The 16,390-nt window shown below is 43.6% G+C and overlaps 1 protein-coding gene across 2 annotated transcripts in view; it reads left to right on the forward strand.

Moving 5' to 3' along the window:
* The window catches only part of FGF17 (fibroblast growth factor 17), an 86,822-nt gene that overhangs the window by 34,970 nt on the left and 35,462 nt on the right, over nucleotides 1-16,390 (forward strand). The gene's annotated exons all lie outside the window — the stretch shown is intronic.

The raw sequence follows: 16,390 nt of genomic DNA on the forward strand, positions 1-16,390 counted from the left end.
AGTGTAGATATGACTGCAGAAAAGTGTGATTTTTTAGATGGATGATGTTTTAGCTGCCTCTAGAACTGAAGTTGGGATCCCTGAAGGCTTGTTTATAGGCAACTAGATGCTCTGGGATCAAGAATATTCAAAACATGTGGATCTTTTTTTGCCTTGGGGGAACAGGATGTAGCTAAGGCTGTGTGAATAAAGTGATGGCTAAAAGGGTGAAGGGGAAATAGGAGCCAAATGCAGATCAATGGAGGTCTATGGATATGTCAAAATATGGAGTTTAGATGTTCGGTTAGGTTATTGTGAATTTCATCAGGGGAGGCATTTATGAAGCTTGGTGATGGCTTCTGATGAGTAATTGAAAAGGTAGGTTGTTTTATAGACCTATCCTTGTCAAGGCTCCTTCTAGAAGAAAATTCTCTAACCATGGCTTGTACTAGAAGAACTTCCATTGGGTAGAACTCTTACTTTAAGAATTTCTAATTGGCCAGAGGTGCTTCTATAGGAGTCTTCCTTGGTTTGAGCTCTTCCAGGAATAAACTTCCATAATCATATCTCCTTCCATAACAACTCTCCCTGATCACAGCTCCTTTTGTATGAAACTCCCATTGATCAGAACCATTTGTATAGGAACCTTCTGCTGAGTGGAGTTCCATCTTCCTGGCGCAAGGCCCCTCCATTGAGAACTTTCCATTAGTCAAATGTTCCTGTACACCATCCTTCAAGTGATCAGTGATCAGAATCCCTTTATAGAAACATTCCACCAAGTAGAACTTCTAGTAAAACAGACACTCCTTGTCCAAGCTCCTTCTATATGAAACTTGTCTTACCAGTGCTTCTCAAACAACCGCCTCTCAGTAGAACTATTTTAAGAACTTTCATTGACTATAGCAGATCTCATTGTGTAAGAGCCTTTACCTGAGCAAAGTGTGCCTCCTATAACGACCTTCCCTGGTTACTGCTTCTTCTATAAGACCATACGCTGGTTAGAGCTCTTTCCATAAGGACCTTCTGTGGTTATATCTCCTTTAACGAGAAACTTAGATGGTTACAGCTCTTTCCATACAATTAATCTGTGATCAGAGCTCCTTCAATAAGAACCTTACCTGGTTAGAGCGCTTTCCATAAGAATTTTTCTGAGCTAGAGCCCCTTCCAAAAGAATGTTCTTTGGTTAGTGCTCCTTGGATAAGAGCCTTCCCTGTTTATAGATCCTTCAAAAATATTTTTTCCTGGTTAAAACTCCTTCCATAAGAACATTCAGTGGGTATTGCTCCTGATATAGGAACCTTCCTGGACAGATCTGCTTCACAAAGAGTCTTCCTTGGTTGGAGCTTCTTTGATAATAATCTTCTCTGGTTAAGGCTACTTTAAAAAAGAATCTTCCAAGGTTAGGACTTCTTCCATAAGAAACTTCCTTGGTTATAACTTCTTCTATAAGAATCTCCCCTAGTTATAGTTGCTTCAAAACGAATCTTCCTTGGTTAGAACTCCTTCCATAAGAACCATCCCTGGTTAGAGATCATTCTGTATGAAACCTCCATTGACCAGAAGCTCTAGTATAAGAATCTTCTACTGAATAGAGCTCCTTGTATCAGGGTTTTCCCAGGACAAGCTCCACTGAGTATCCTTTAGTGCGAGTACTGATCCTAAATTAGCCTTTCTCTGAACTGAGCTCCTTATAGAGGAGGCTTCCTTGATCCAGAGCTCCTTTTATTGTGACAATCTGCATATTAAACTCCTATTACAATATCATTCTTCTGGCCCCACTAACCATTCCACTGTCTATTACATCACTAAGCTAGGCATAATAGCTAATTTCCTTATATATAAAACAACGCTCTTCAAAGCTCCTTCCACAAGAAAATCCCCTGGTTATGTTATGTTATGCTACCCATGTTGTTATAGTGCACTAATCACCAGCGTGGCTACTTCTGTCATGCATATGGTGAAATTGTTCTGGTGTTCTGTGTTTTCTCGGGGGATCAGGATCAGTTGGTTGTTGTTGGCGTAAGTGTGGATGTTTGTATTGTGAGCTTGTATGACGTGCCCAGTTATGCCATGTAGAAGTTGAAAAGCTTTGGGCTGAGCAAGGAGCCCTGCAGCAGTACGCGAATAAGATCTCATGCTTCAGAGGCATAGGTGGGCATGTTGGCGGTTTGGGCTTTTCCAGTGAGGATGAAGCGGATCCTTTCAAGGTTGAGTCCCTCAATGCCTGCTTTGTATAGTTTTTAACCTAAGATGGGGTGGGAGATGGTATTGACAGCTGCTAGAAGGAAGAGTACTATGGTTTCCCCCCTGTCGAGGATCCTCTGAATGTCATCAGTTGCTGCTATAAGGGTGGTTTCCATGCTGTGGTTGGGTCTGAACCCTGATGTTGTGGTGTGAGAAGCTGGTGTTGGGTGAGGTGGTTATAGAGGTGCTTGCTGATGGTGTTCTTGAAAGTAGTTGGTAATAGGTGAATTTAGTCGGATCAGCTGGTGGTTGTTTTAGGAGGGCGTTGACGGTTGTATGTTTCCATGGTTCAGGGAAGTTGGTTGTACTGAAGGAAGTGTTAAAGATAGGGGGAGGGTTCTTGCTGCTAGGTATTGCTGCTTTGTGAAAGGAATTTGTGTGCTGCATGGGTCCACTGGGGGCCCAGAGTGATTGGTGTTCATCATTGTTGTGGTTTCCTCTGTGCAAATGGTGTTCCATGTGGTAATTGTGTTGCTGTTCTGCATCACTGGGAAACTTCTGGAGAAGGGGCCCTGTTGCGGGCGGGGGTTGCTGTATATGGTTGTGATTTTGTGCAGAAGATGTTCAAGAGGCCATTGTATGGATCTTGTGATGGGTTGAAGTCTCCAGGGACAGCTCTGGGAGTGATGAAGCCTGTCACAATTGCGAATATTCTTACCTGCTGTTGGAGCTGGTGTTTACTTGGTCAGCTAGGGCCTTCCCCGTGGTTCCTTGGATGAGCTGGTGGTACCTTCTCTGTATGGTGTCATTCTGAACTTCCCCTTTCCTGGTTCTCTATTTCTGTTCTATTCTAGCTGTAGTGTTTTTTCTGTAAGAACCTTCAGTTGGCTAGAAACCCTTGGATAATAACTTTTGGATTAGCAATGCTCTATAACAACATTTTGTTGAAAAGAGCTCCTTCAATAACTGCTTTGATAATGCCTTCCTGCTAAATAGAGCACTCACTCATGCTTTAAGATGCTTTCCTAGGCATCATTCCTTCTATACAATCCTTCCTATGAACAGACTTTTTACTTTAAAAATAATCCTTTGGTAGAGCTCCTTCTTTAAGAGCTCTGCCTTGTTTGACCTCCTTCCAAAATAACCATCCCTTGTCAGAGCTTTTTCTATAACAGACTTGCCTCGTTTGAGCTCCTGCTATGATAACAAACCCTTGTCAAAGCTCATTTTATAATAATGTTCCCTTGCTTGAGCTAATTCCATAAAACCATCCATTGCCAAAGCTTCTTCTATAACAACATCCCTTATCAGAGCTCCATCTCCGAGCCGTGCCTTATCCGAACTCCTTCCATAATAACCATCCATTGTCTGACTTCATTCTATAAAACCATCATTGTCTGAGCTCTTTCTTTAAAACCCATACATTATTAGAGCTTTTTCTTTAAGAACATTGTCTAGCCCGAGTTCCTTCTACAATAGCCATCCCTTGTCAGGGTTCCTTTTAGCAATAACCATCCCTTGTCAGAGCTCTTTCTACAATAACTAACCCTTGTCAAAGCTCCTTCTATGATAACGTTCTCTTTTCTGAGCTCAGACCATTTTTGTATAACATCATCTCCAAGAGCCTTGCCTTGTGTGAGCTCCTTCTATAATAACCATCCCTTGTCAGAGCACCTTCTGTATTAACTATCCTTTGTCAGAGCTCCTTCTGTAATAACTATCCCTTGTCAGAGCCCCTTCTATAATCCCCATCCCTTGTCAGAGCTCTATCTTTAATAACCATCCCTTGTCAGAGCTCCATCTCCAAGAGCCTTGCCTTGTGTGAGCTTCTTCCATAAAAACCATCCCTTGTCAGAGCTCCTTCTGTAATAAACATACATTGTCAGAGCTCCTTCTGTAATAACCATCCCTTGTCAGAGGTCATTTTAACAATAACCATCCCCTGTGAGAGCTCCTTCTACAGCAAACATCCCTTATCAAAGCTCCTTCTATATTAGTGTTCTCTTGTCTGAGCTCAGACCATAAAACTATAGATTGTATGAGCTTGTTTTATAACAACGTCCCTTGGCAGAGTTCCATCTCCAAGAGCCTTGCCTTGTGTGAGCTTCTTCTATAATAACCATCCCTTGTCAGAGCTCCTTTTACAATAACCATCCTTTGTCAGAGCTCCTTCTACAATAATCATCCCTTGTCAGAGCTCCTTCTATAACAACATCCCTTCTCAGAGCTACATCTCCAAGGGCCTTGCCTTGTGTGAGCTCCTTCTGTAATAACTATCCTTTGTCAGAACTCCTTCTAAAATAACCATCCCTTGTTAGAGCTCCTTCTGTAATAAACATACACTGTCAGAGCTCCTTCTGTAATAACCATCCCTTGTCAGAGGTCATGTTAACAATAACCATCCCTTGTCAGAGCTCCTTCTTCAGCAAACATCCCTTATTAAAGCACATTCTATAATAGTGTTCTTTTGTCTGAGCTCCTTCTATAACAACATGCCTTCTCAGAGCTACATCTCCAAGAGCCTTGCCTCGTGTGAGCTCCTTCTGTAGTAACTATCCTTTGTCAGAACTCCTTCTATAATCACCATCCCTTGTCAGAGCTCCTTCTACAATAATCATCCCATGTCAGAGCTCCTTCTATAACAACATCCATTGCCTGAGCTTCTTTTTTAATAACCATCCCTTGTCTGACTTCATTCTATAAAACCATCCATTGTCTTATTTCCTCCCTGGTCAGAGCTCCTTCTATAAGAAGCCTTGCCTGAGTTCCTTCTGATGAAACTCCATTTGATCAGGTCTTTCTTTGTATGGGTCATTCAACCTGTGATGTGGAGATGGCGCTGCTCTGGTTCTTTTAATGGTATATTCTATATATCGATGATACTATAGAGGGGCCCGTGTATATAACTGACACCCCTAGTTAAATGGCCTCTTGGATGCTGTGTTTTACAGCCCTGTAGCACTCATTTTTGTGACCTCGGAAAGACGAAAGGCGGGGTCTTCCTCTTGCAGATGGAAACTGTGACCAGAAAACTACACACCGGTCTTTACAAATAGGTGCTGAGCATACAGAACTATTTAAATGGCCTAGCCCTCCTTGCTCTTTCTGGTGCCAAGGACGTACCATTAAATCTGGTAACAGGAACATCGGTTATTTCCAGCGCTTAGAAATTATAGAAGTATGGCACATAGCATTAAAAACAAATAATGCACGCGACGTTTCACCAGGCCCAGGCTGTCAGCCCGCTTCCGTCCTGTTCTTAACAAATTACCCGAACGATTTCCAGATTGCCCCTAGATTTCTCAGCAGCGCGAGCTCCCGGTCAACTGTCCCTGTGTAGGGCAGGGTGGGGTGGAGGTGGGGCTGGAAAAGGGAAGAGGGGCGCGCAGGAAGGGTGACCCAAGTTGACATACATTAGGTAAATAGATCCGCCACTGGAGCGTCTCCTTGGCACAGAAGTGCGTGCGGGGGGAGGGAGCAGGAAGGTGAGGGGGGGCTTTTATCTCTAGCCCTTCAAGTGTTGAGGGAGGTGCACGGTCCGCTTCCCCTCTGAAGGAGGGCGCTGCACTTCAAGCACTGTCCCTGTCCACAGCTGGGAGAGGGCGGCGAGCTTTGGAAGGAGGCAGATGAAAGAGTCCTGAGAAGCCGCCATCCCCCTAGGCCCTGAATATGTCTGCTACGCCCCTCAGGAGGGTGGTCAGGCCATCTTTGTATGTTAAGGGGGTGGTGGAGGGGAGCGGCTGTGACCTGGAACGGCGGTGATGGGAGGGTGAATAGACTTGTAGTGAGCAGACAGTGGTGAACAAGGTCCCAGGAACAGTAGGCTCATGGGAAAGGGAAGGGGGGCGCATGGCGGCGTTGTTGGGATGTCCTAACCATGCCGAGCTGGATCCTATGAGGGCATGACATCTCTGTGTCCCCTGCGTGCACGGAACTGCCCTGGAGAGGGCGCATTGCTGCATCCTATATAATCCCAGGCCCGCGCATGCTGTTGCGCTGGGATAAACATTCAGGGCCAGATGTACATAGCTTTTATCTTGTCGCAAATGGCCCAAAGACTTTTGGTATGCACAGACCCTATTTTGCGATTCAGTAATCTATTTACCGACTCGCAAAATAGGTTTGCGAGTCGCAGTTAGGAAGGTGCGTTCCCTTCCTAATTGCGAGTTGCAGTGCGATGTAGAATTGTTTTGAGACCACAAATGCGGTCACAAGACAATCGCAGTTAGCACCACTTTCAAATTGGTGCTAACCCATTCGCAAATGGGAAGGGGTCCCTTGTGGATGGATGCGAAAATATCTTTTCAGAGCAGGCAGGACCTGCTCTGGAAAAATAAAAATAAAAATGTTGATTTTTGTTTTTGAAATGCATCCCGTTTTCCTTTAAGGAAAACAGGACGCATTAAAAAAAAAAAACTGCTTTATTTTAAAGCAGTCACAGACATGGTGGTCTGCTGTCCCCAGCAGACCACCATCCCTGTGAGGGCGGCTATTCCCAATGAATATTTATGAGGTAGGTCATTTGCGACCTCATTGGGAATCGCAAACAATGTCATTGACACAGTTGTACATCAGGTTTTGCGACTTGCAAATTGCGAGTCTCTAAGAGTCGCAATTTGTGAGTCGCAAAACCTAATATTGGTACATGGGGCCCACACAGAGTTCTCTTTTACATGGGCTGGTGCCTCCCTGAAAATGCAGGAATTATTTGTGTGCATGCATCATATTTATGGCCATTAGAATTGTGCGGCAAGACAACACAAAATTATCCGGCAGTGTTGACTACATTATGCAGCAAGAAATGTCAAAATATGCAGCAAAATGCAGCACATTTTTGATAATATTACTTCATTATTTTGTAATTTTTATACATGGCAAAACTGTCTGGGCAAATATTTCACCACATTAGTACCAGTTTAGCAACCAAATGCATAAATAAGCAACTAGAAGATGACCAGTTAACCTTTCAGAAGGGTCCTCCAATGCGTGTAAACACATATCACCATATTTTTACTAACTTAGGGTCAGTTTTAGTTAGAAACACAAATGTTTTTGTTAAAATCTGCAGATTAAGCAGAAGAAGATGGATTATGTGGCAAATGTAGCAAATCCCTAATTATGCAAAAAAAAGCAGCAGCTGCAGGATCCATTGATTTTAAAATCTTACAAAGGCATGCACACTAGCATGGAGCCCCTGGGTATAAACTGAATATGCAATACCCAAGAGATGGTGCTCTTTTAGTCCCCCCACTCCAAGTTTGTCTATGAGACAGAGCATGAGAGCCCACTGGAGTAACAAAACTTGCAAAGTACATGGAGGGGCCCCCTCCGGACTCACTCAGGAGCTCTCATGCTCTGAAGAGGGGGCTCCCTGGGGCTCACCCGCAACCCCACACCACGGGGGACGTGGGGGCATTTGTTACTCCCCTGCTAGAGCCCCACCTCAGTATCTTACTGACGATCGCATTCCAGACTAGGCCCTAATTGGATGGGTGGTCCCAGACCCCCTTTCAATGGGTGTAACGTTGACTGAGCCTACTGTTCTTGGGGCCTTGTTCACTACTTTCTGCTCAGTATAAAGCCTATAGATATCTGTGAGATATAGGAGTCTCAGATACTGCCATCACATTCTGCAAGGGGCCCCATATTTTGTTTTATGCCACTGGTCCAGCAGTGCCCCAGGATTGGCAGCGTCTGCACAGGGGCACTGCTAGCCGTTTTCTGTAGATACAGTGCACAGAAATTAGAGGGTTAGCAGTTGTGCAGATCATACTGTTGAGTTATATTAGAGACATGCTTAGAGAAAAATCAGCCTTTTGAAGGGCATCACAGCGCTTTCAGTAGTCCAGGGACAACTTGCCAAACAGTCTAAAGTGTACTGATACATGTTGTGTATGTGGCTTGTGGCTATAGCTGTGGGTCCTGGGCTCATTGCGCTATAGGATCTAGGCTGCACCTCTTTGATGAAGAGCACCAAGGCTGAAAACTGTCTGGGTCTGCATGTGTTCACATTCAGAGGGAACTTGGCCGAGCTGTTCAGACTGGGCACTTCTAGTAGAGCAGGACCAAGACTAGTATGCACATGGTTGCTCCCTCTTTAGAGAGGTTCTGTGGGTAAAACAATGACAGACTGGACTGCGTCCCAAGTGGTGTTAAGCATTATACCCTTTACCTTTTGTTGTCTAATGTGGTGCCTGAAATGCATCTGTTTGTGTTCCTATTCAGAGGGGACATGGCCAGCAGTTCAGGTTGGACTGTTCCTATTGGAGCACCACAGAGGGTGATTTGCATTTGGTTACTCCCCATCTGGAGTGACACAGGAGGCAAAAAACAAGTGGACTGTAATGTAGGGCTAATCCATTGATGGCAGTGGATAATTTTTGCAAGCATTCAATTCATCTTCTTTTCTTCTTTTAATATTAAACTAATTGGAGCGTTTTAACTTGTTGGGCTCCCAAAGCGTGTGTAACTCTGTAGTCAGCTATGTCTGTAACATTATCTCTGCAAAGCCTTCAGCTTCGCCTCTTCTTAGGCAGTCAATGGGGGCTTGTTACAACAGAGGTATACAAAGTAGCAGAAACTGATAGGGAATCCTTGAATGTAGCTCTAAGCAGCAGACAGCCTTTGCAAATGCAACACTGGTTTAAAGACAATTCCTTTGAAGTCTATAATGGGTTGTTGAAATTGCAGATAGGGGTTTGCTGATGTGGTTTCGGTTTTGAAAATGAAAGATATTGAAATAAATAGTTTCTTCCTATTTCCCTGACTTATTTGGCTCAACGTTTTCTGAAACCACTGGTGTCCTGACAAAGTCCTTGGCTTGTGCTTATGATATGGAGCTTCTGGGGACAAACTGGGCTGGTATTTCAAGAATTACAAGTCTATATATGAGCTTTTTGGTTGCCCTTTGATGCCATGGGTCACTGCCACCCAGTCAGGGTTCGAGGGCAATGGGTAATTTAACAGTCAGATACATCAACATCTGTTTCAGTCAGGATTGGTGTTTGGGCATTTGGGCAGAGCTGTTTGGCATCTCATGATTAGAGGCCCTGAGAGCCTTTACAGAACAACATCTGAAATTCTGTCATTCACCAAAGAGATTTTACTTAGCCTGAGGTTCCCTCATGTCCTCGGCTCAGGAAGGTTAGGGAGCGGCTGGGGAAGGGGAGGTTCAATTTTGGGGTGGTATGTGAATGTTCAGTCATTTAATCTGCCACAAGGACTTCAGGCTGTTGGACCTCAACATGAGGCCAAGAGGTAAACAGTGCCCTAGTTATCTCTAAATAACGCTGCATCACAGGTTGGGTGGGTCAAACGCCTAGACTAGGGGTATGCACAATTTGCTTAGACTAACAAAGTTGTGCTATTTTGCATGGTACCAAGTTTCACATCGCTTATTTTGTATTCCTAGTAGAATGAAGTTCAGCAGAGCATCGAACTTCAGGAAACGATTTTCTCCACTGTCACTCAGACCACATCACAGCCTGATGTTCCAATTCCATCCCCAAAGGGACTTCTGGCATTGGGAAAGAACTTGGCTCTTCGGAACATGATAAGCCTGTAACTGCAGAGTGGCATTCTTGCAGCCCTGCACTGCAGTGAGAAATGGGGAAGTTCCCACTACAGCATAAGGTCCTTTTATGCAGAATTTTCGTTTTAAAAAAAACCTTTGCAAAGGTGGCAAGGCTTGTAAAAATATGGGAAGCTGTAAACCTCCAAACTTTGCAATTTCACACAGCACTAGGAAAGTCTCGGTGCCACACTTTTTGGAGATATGCTACAGGTGGGGCAGCAGAGCCCCACAGCGATAGTAACGTGCTGCTGTAAGGTATGTTCTGCAGACAGGTAATTGCTCCAGAATGCTCAGGACTTGGCTGTCATCTTAGTCAGTCTGGTAAGTTCATCAACATTGCATGGTTAGGCTCAGTTAAGTGAGAAGCACAATGGTCTTTAGAAGGCTGGCATGTATGTGTTGTGATGATGTTGATGGAAGAAATTTGCTGGGGGGATTTGAGGGGGCTAATGTTTCCAAGAAGGCAGACACTTCGGGTCAGGGTGTTCGAGAAGAATCGCACAGTTTTGTTGCAAATATAGGGAAACAAGTAGCACCCCATTTCCAGGAAGCAATTTAAAGGTCCATGTAGATTTTCAAGGTGCCACTCTTCAGAGCATTGGGTGTAAGGTTGTGCATAGCCAAAGCTGCACATAGCCATCCTCACCCGCACATTGGACTGATGGAGATGAGAACATTAAGACCGGTAGTTATTACACCTGGTGTACTCATGTGCATCCCTTTTATCAATTCGGCAGCAGGTAATTGACATCATGGATACTTCAAATGATTTGCTTTTGCAGTTATCAGCAGAATTAGTTTTCCTCCACAACACTTTAAATACCCCTGACATCAGCTGCCATACAAAATGCTGGGTTGATACAGCACTACAGTGGCGATTCTGAAATGACAACCCCCCCACCCCCGCATTCATGCACTGATTGGATGCAAGGCAAGGCAGCAACAGTGTCCCATGAACAATTCATACATCATATGATGGACCAGTCTGGCATCTATGAAAATATATGGTTCCCCTTTCTCCTAAAACTTCCACAGCCCCGGTAGTCCACCTCCGCACTTTATTGTGACATTCAAAGTGGTGAGCAGTTAGTAAGCTTACTAGGGGGTTTCACATGGCACTTTCCTGATTTTGAGTTGGGGTTCAATACTCCCATTGGTTGTTTGATTGAGTTTGAATTTTCTTGTGTAAAACAGAAGTGATTGTACATTGGTATTTGACTCAAACATCCTTGAAAGAATCCTAACAAACTTTGAGACTCAAACATGCTTATTCACTCTGTACTTGGTGTTGCTATCTTTTGTATGTTTTACTATCAACTATAAAGTTCAGTAAAGAAATATTGAAGAAAAAAAAAACATTGGCTGCATAGTCATGAGATTTGAGTTCTCAGCAGTGGTTTCAATGGCTTTGATATCTCAGAGATCATGACCACTGGATTCTTTTTGTCTGTGCTGGTGATCATGGTGTTTGCTTCCCCAGAGGTGGTGTTCATGGCATTTTGTGTCTCAGAAGAGGAGTTAGTTGCATGTGGTTGTCCTGGGCTTCCGGGAATGGCAGTGGTTTCCCAAAGGTGGTGTCCATGTGATGTGTATCTAGTAGAGAAAGGCCATGGGATTTGTGTTTACAGGAATGATGTTCATGGGATTTGGTATCTCAATGTGGTAGCAATTGGGTTTGGTGTCTCAGTTGTGGAGGCCAAGGATTTGAGGTCTTAATGGTAAAGGTTAGGGTATATAACCTCTCTGGGTTGTGGGTCAGGGCACTTGAATCTCAGGGATGTTGGCATGCTGAGTCGTGCGTTTAGAGGTTTAATAATGGGTTTGGTTTTTCACTAGTGCTGAAAATTGCATTTAGCTGCTCAAAATGCTGTGCATGGTATTTTGGTAATTTAAGGATGTGAAAATGGGCTTTACTACAACAGTGGTGGTGGCCAAGGGATTTGATGTTTTGAAGTTGGTGGCATTTGATTGTGTACCCCAACGGTGGTTCTGACACCTTAGAAGTGGCATCCATCACATATTATATCGAGGAGGTGATGGTCATGAGTTTGGTGTTTCAGTGCTGATTTCTATGGGATTTATTCTCTGGAGGTAGTGATGGCACTTGGTAACTCGAAAAAGGGTGAGCTTCGAATATCATGTCTCTGAGGTGACTGCCATGGAATTTGGTGTTGCAGCTGGGTAGCCCTGGGATTTGAACATTGTGAAATGTTGACCAGAAGAATTGGGCTGTCACAGATGTTATAGGATGTGGTGTGTCAGAAAGTGGATTGCCTTGAGCTTTTAGCATCTTCGTGGCGGCAGCGTTAAGCATTTCGCTTAGAGGTGGTAGCTAAGAGATTTGGTGCCTCTGATTTTCTGTCCTTGGCATTTCTTGCCTTTGTATTGGAATAGCCATAGGATTTCACATGTGAGACTGTGGCAGTATGATTTGGTGTGTGTGGGATGTTGACCATTGAATTTGTTGCCTCAGGAATGACAGCCAGTGATTTTGGTGACCTGTAATATGGTATCTGAGAGGCATTGATTATGTGAATTGGTGTCTCCGAAAGGAAGTACCCAAGCAAGTTAGTATTTCAGAAGTGGTGGACATAGGCTTTGTTCTCTTAAGGGTAGTTGTTGGGGTATCTAGGGAGTATGAGTTTCCTGCCATGAGATTTGGCCTCTGCAAACTGTTGGCAATGAGGCAAAAACATATATAATACTGAGCATGCCATTTGGGGTCTCAGGAAGGGGGTGTAATAGTTGGTATTTCACTGTTGGTAACCATGGGTGGTGGTGTCTCAGAGACAGTAGCCATATGAGATGGTGCCACAGAGATAGTGGCCATGGCATGTGGCATTTAGAAGTGATGGGTACAGCATATGGCATTGTGGTGCTGTCAACTATGCAAATTGTTATTCCTGAGGTGTGATCCATTGGACTTGACCTCTGGGTAGTACTGGCAATGGAATTCGATGATATCAGCAATGGATATCAGGAAAATTGCACTTAAACAAGTGTCTATGAAATTTGACAACTGGTAACCAGTTGCTGCCATGGACTTAGAACTCCTGAGTATGTGGCTCTACTATTTGAGTCTAAGCTGGTGTTGATAGAATGTAACCCCTTGTACGAAATGTAGAATTATCTAACAGAAAAACACATTTAGTGCCCAGCTGGCTAAAATCTGCAATCATCTACAGTCTTGCAGACTGCCGTTTCCCTGGAGCCCTCACAAAGGAGCATTTGGTACCCTAGTTTTCATTACTGATTGACCTCAGCACTCACCCAGAGACCATTTTAGTGTCTAGAGTACTCTATTAGTGTGCAATGGCAGCCTATTAGTAAGCTACGACAGCCATGAAGTTTCGACTCTCAAAGATGAATGTCTTGGGTCAGCCTTTCACAGGTGATAGTCATTGGTTTCAGCGTCTGGGATGTGGGGCCAAATGAATTGATTTAGCAGTAGTGGCAGCTATTAGAATTGGGATCTGTGATGAGGCAGTCACTGGGTTTCTATTTGGGTGCTCCTCAAGAAAGTTGAACATAATTACACAAAGCAGAAGACAGGAAAAATTAAGTTGTCGAAAACAAATAATCATCATCAGGTCCAAACGGATAGCGATGGAACTGAAGCTATCGAAAGTGACAGCAAGAAAGATGAAGTGCACGTAAATACTGCTAACCATATGTAAACTCCAAGGGGTTGCAGTAATGTTATTTAATCTCACACAGGTGCATGTGATAGAATTTGATCACGCAGAGGTAACAACAATGGAATTCAATCTCTCAGAAGTGCCGGGAAAAGGTCTGAATCTCTGAGGTGCCAGAGACAGAGTCAATCCCGCAGAAGGGCTGGTGGTTGGATTCAGAATTCACATTAATTGTATAGCAAATGACCTAAAGAATTATGTGTTAGCAGTGATATGTGTGTGACACCCGCTACCTATGGTGATTGGATTCTGTATTGTGGAGGTTGCAATAATGCAATTGGGATTTCCAAGTTGACAATGGACTACATATAAATTGGCAGGCTTGTGACACAGTATGACCACAGACAGTGTGGTATAGAGTGTTCTGGATGACTTCAGAAAATCAGTGAATGCCACTGGTGTCAAAGTGCTGATCTTAAAATCTTTGACCTTTCAGTTGCTTTCTACGCATTTGACCATCCTCTCTTCTCCACATTTTGATAATCATGGCTCTGCTTTCAGTTTGATGGAACTTTTCTCAACATTTAACATTAAATCAGTGATTCTTATTCCGTTCAAGTCCATCCTGAAGGTTGTAAGATAGGCAGCCCAAAGGGATGGGCATTGTTGCTGCTACTGTTAAATTACTAACTGCGCCCACCAGCAACTTGCTTCAATTCTTATGAAGATGCCTATTTTATGTATACCGAAGACACCCATCAAGCTTGTGTTGAATCAGCTAACAACAGCTCAGCAACTGATCAGTTCAACAGTAGCTGTCCACAATCTCCTTAAGTTTAATTCCACCAAACAATATATTATTCTTATCTAGAAAGACTCAAATTCTTGCCACCCTCAGTGGGAGCAAGATACACTCCCATGTTTGTGGTAAAGAATTTTTGGATTCTTGTGGACTCCGAGCTGTCCTCATCTCCCAATACTTCATCTGTTTCTAAAGGACAGGCTCATTCAGAATTAGGTGGGAACACTGCTTCAATACGTTCGCACCCAGAATTATCCCAACACCATGGTGGTAGGTAATCACTTGATGCAGAATTGAGGCAATATTATGACTTTTCCTCCTTGAAATGGGGAATTGCAGTGAAATCAATGTTTCTGCACTAATTTCCTGATGTAATTTCTACTTTCTTGGTTGTTTCCTGGGAACATAATGCACCAGGATATACTGGGGATATATTGCACCAGGTTGCACATTGTAAATATCCCTCAAAAAACATCAAATCACAAATAGAATTTTTCTACATCTCAGAATCCCAGTGCAGTTGATAACTCCACAAATGAGGAATTCCAAGACAGTCAGAATGAGGGCCGGTCTCCGTACTGTTTCTGCCAATTGAAGCAAATTAGATGAATTCTTGTCTATCTGTCTACCACTTGCGTGATGGTTGTGTTATGCTAAATTATTTAGCTACTGTATAGCGTGCATCTACCTCTAGTTTGACATAATAGTGCTCAAATTACAGAGGGTTTTACTGAACAGTGTGTAGTTGTAGGATGCAGAAAGACATGGGTGAGAAGTGTCAAGTCTTGACACATGATCTTGCCCTGTCACTGCAGACTTATTGCTGCTGGCATGAGTGTTAATTTTCTAAAACAATTTAAGAAGGGACCAAGTACTGCATGCAGCATTTACTCTACATGTCACATCAATTAATCATTGCATGCTGGGTGTGCTACCCAGTTGTTTTGGAGTGGATCATCATGATAGATTGGTAGTTTCTGGGGGAATTCCCAAGAAGCTCTGGTTTTCACCTGGCAGTGGTTACTTGTGAAGTCGGATGCTGAATATGAGCAATTAGTCAGAGTTGTTTTTAGAGATTTAAAAACCCCACAGTGATTTCAATCTTGATGCAGGGCCGTCTTTAGGGCAGTGCGACCAGTGCTGCCGCTCCTGGAGGTGCTGTGTTCAGAAATAGCGTTTGGTTTAAAAATGCCTGCTGTTTCCTTGCCTTTCCAGCATTTCCTAGGCAACAAAAAAAAATGTCAAGATAACCAGGTGATTAATGTTTCTCCTGGAGAGAGATGGAAGTTTTGTCTAGTGGCAGTTTTGACTCATCATCAAGTAGCACAGAGGGTTAATGTGACTGCTGCAAAGAACGTGTACATGCAGATCACAGAACGGTCATCCTCATTGTTTTGTGTAACATTTCCTAAGGACTGATTTACACAAGTATGATTCATTGCCTCTGTGTAGCGTGTGTGTGTTAAAACAAAAGAAATGCGTGTGAGAGGGGCTATGAAGAGATGAGTGGCACTCTTGGAAGGTGGTAGTGAGGGAATCTGTGGAGAAGGAGGTTGTTAGGGGAGGGTGTGCCAAATAAGATTTTCACACCAGGCACCTTTAACTCTAAACCTGGTCCTGTCTTCATGAACCATGTTTTTGCCACCTTTTGGAAGGGGTGGTAGGTTTTTATTACTGTTACGTGCAGATGTAGAGATTTCCAAAGTGTGCTGGTTAATACGGAGAAGGAATGAGCCCAGAAGTGTACTACTTTGAGTGGGTCGGAGTCCCAGTACTTATACTAGAAAGTGCCTTTGATGTGGGGGATGACTTACAAAGATTTCTGTGAAGTGCACAGGTTCCCCTTTCAGCTCAGCCCCGACTCTAAACTATCCATGGGGGGTAATAAGCCCCTTTGTGTGGATTCTGGTCACTACTCTGAATTGTGTGAGCCCTTCTTAAGCTCCTCCCCAGGAAGACCCATCAGTATGCAAATGAAAGCAGATGCAGTTGAGTATCCTGTGTTGTGGGTGTCTGGAGGGAATGCACAAGTGTAGCCATCACCTAGACTAGGTCAGACGTGTATTGATGACAGGCTGCAGGCACACAAGGCAGTGAGAGCAGAGAAATGCCCACCTTCTAAAAGTGGAATTTCTAAAATAGTAATAATAAATCCAACCTTCCCAGTAAAGAGGATGTATCAATACCATTCCATTTATACTAAACATGATGCAGCT

This window comes from Pleurodeles waltl, chromosome 11, assembly GCF_031143425.1.
Source record: "Pleurodeles waltl isolate 20211129_DDA chromosome 11, aPleWal1.hap1.20221129, whole genome shotgun sequence".
Taxonomy (NCBI): Eukaryota; Metazoa; Chordata; class Amphibia; order Caudata; family Salamandridae; genus Pleurodeles; species Pleurodeles waltl.